The sequence below is a fragment of the Colobus angolensis genome, unplaced genomic scaffold, assembly GCF_000951035.1.
Source record: "Colobus angolensis palliatus isolate OR3802 unplaced genomic scaffold, Cang.pa_1.0 Scaffold6, whole genome shotgun sequence".
Taxonomy (NCBI): Eukaryota; Metazoa; Chordata; class Mammalia; order Primates; family Cercopithecidae; genus Colobus; species Colobus angolensis.
This window is the reverse complement of record NW_012119598.1, coordinates 547177-550006: the sequence shown is the minus strand read 5'-3', so window position 1 is coordinate 550006 and position 2830 is coordinate 547177.

The following is a 2830-nucleotide window of genomic DNA, read 5'->3' as shown; positions in this document are numbered from 1 at the left end:
TATTTTATTCATTGGAATGGAGATGAATTGCTAAATGTACCAGTTAAATGTGATTTGAATTGTATATCTTTGTCAAGTTTTTCACATACATTCACTAATTAAAAAAAATTCTTTGCACAGACATTTGCCTTTATTTTTGTGTTCCATGAGCTGGGGAGACAAAATGTTCTAGCTGGGAAGACCATTTTCTGTTACTAAACTACATGAGGGGTTGCCTTTAAGACATTATATATAAGACACTAGAAGGCTAAAGTCAGCCTGTTTCCGGGCAGCCTTAAAGCATCCCCAAAGGTCCTCATTGAAGGACTAGTAGGTCCTCATACAACCATTTATTTTATTTTATTTTTATAATTTATTTTTTAAAGGCAGGGTCTTGCTCTGTTGCCCAGGCTGGAGTGCGGTGGTGTGATAATAGCTGACTGCAACCTTGAACTCCTGGACCCAAGGTATCCTCCTGTCTTAGCTGCCATAGTACCTGGGACCACAGGTGTGTGCCACCATGTCTGACTAACTCCCATGTAACCATTTCTTCCCTTCCAATTGTCCAGCACCTTGACTATCCCTGTTTCACGAGCCTCAGTTCCCATGTTGAACTGAAACTTTTGTATTCCTCACGTTGTTTTATTTTCTGTATTTCCTGATGATTTGGCATCTGGGGACTTGCTGATCTTGGAGAGACCACCCCATCCAGGGCCAGCTAATTCCTAGAGATGGTAACCACTTGCCTGCAAGTGTGCCTTCCATATGGAAACCAGCCACTCCAAGGTCCACACCCCCACCTGTCTCTATGACAGAGGATGAAACTCCGGGCCTAACCACCCTAGGGCCGGGTATGAGGAAACCAGGGGCAGCTCCTATGCTGCAGAGCCCACTGCCAGTCCTCAGCCTGCTCACCCTGCCTTGCCTGGCCTTTCCCATGGAAACCACAATAAAGGCTCTTGCACGTGTTTCCAGCCTCTCTCCCTCCGCCTCCTGACCCACCCTGCTGCCTCCCCATGTCGCCCTGCGTGGTGTGCCATACTTCCTCTTTCTAGGGGTCTGTGAATGTAAAAATCTTCTTCTATCATGACAGCAATTTTCATGTTGCATGCTAAAACAAATCCTGGGTATAATTTGCAACAATTTTTGACCTGTCTTCAGCTCAAATCTTGGTCATGACCACTCAGACTCATAATGGGACCTGGTTTCTTGTCTGTGGCCCTGACTCTTTAGCCAGAAAGTGAAGCTATCATCTTGTTAACAGAAAAAGAGGTCCCGATCCAGACCCCAGGAGAGGGTTTTCAGATCTCACATAGGGAAGAATTCAAGGCGAGTCACAGAATGCAGTGAAAGAAGCAAGTTTATTAGAAATTCTCCATTGCAGAGCAGGGTGACCTCAGAGAGCAAGCGGAGGAACGCACCATCTTTAAGTTTTTCTCATAGAGGGGTCTGGTCTAAGTAAAGACTAAAGCTAAGCTGTGTTTAGGTGCAGATGGGCAGACAGCATGACAAAATGGATTCTTCTATTGATTTAAAGAAAACTACCCTTGACATTTTAGAGTGTAAGTACATCGAAGCATAACTATAATTATCTTTTCTTTTTTGAGACAGAGTCTCGCTCTGTTGCTCAGAGAGCGCAATGGCACAGTCTCGGCTCACTGCAACCTCCGCCTCCTGGGTTCAAACGATTCTCCTGCCTCAGCCTTCAGAGTAGCTAGGACTATAGGGGCATGCCACCACATCCGGCTAAATTTTGTATTTTTAGTAGAGACGGAGTTTCACTATGTTAGCCAGGCTGGTCTCGAACTCCTGACCTCGTGATCCACGCTCCTCAGCCTCCCACAGTGTTGGGATTACAGACGCGAGCCACTGTGCCCGGCCGCATACCTGTAGTTATCTTACAAGCGCATACTGCTATGGGTCCTGGGGTATCTGGACTTTCTGTCTTGTAGGGGTGTGTCCTTGCAGGTGTCTTTGACTTGTTTTCTCAGCTGTAAACATCTTATGACTACGTGACTGGCAAGCATGTGCCTTGCTAGCTTTAAGATGGAACTGATTGTAAAACGGTGTCTCTCTGGCTCTCCTAGACGCCTGCTTTCCTCACATCCTGACTCTGCAGGCTCCCTTCATTCATTCCTCTCTAAGTGTCAAACCAGACACAATCAGCGGAGCTGAGCGCATGCTTGGAAGAGAAGTTCACCTTTGTGGTGTAATTGAGTTGGTCTAAGAAGTCTCCAAGACCCCAGATAAATGGGACTCTGACGTCTGAAAACTTCCCACAACAAAATTCCTTTTCCTTGAGTATGACCCTCACCCTCTCCTTTTTTTTTTTTTTCGAGACAGGGTCTCACTCTCCCAGGCTGGAGTGTAATGGTGCAATCTCGGCTCACTGCAACCTCTGGCTCCCAGGCTCAAGCGATTCTCCTGCCTCAGCCTCCTGAGTAGCTGGGATTACAGGTGCGTGCCACCATGCCTGGCTAAGGTTTCACCATGTTGGCCAGGCTGGTCTTGAACTCCTGGCCTCAAGTGACCTGCCCACCTCAATCTCCCAAAATGACCCTCTCCTTTCTTCTCATCTTCTTGTTTTAAAATGAGCTTTTCCAGTTACTTTCCCCTTATAATAACGGAATCGAGACTGGATCAAAATGGCAACCAAGACGTCATGTACCTGTTTCTCCTCCCACCCCAAATCCCATAAAATGAAAGCAAATATATCTTTAACAAGGAGGCCCTCCAAGCTCAAAGTCATTAGTTCCCCACCACCCAGACTAAGAGTATTCAGTGGAAAAATGCATATTCTGATTAGCACTAGATTTTAACAGATAAAAATGAATTTAAAGAATATCAGCAG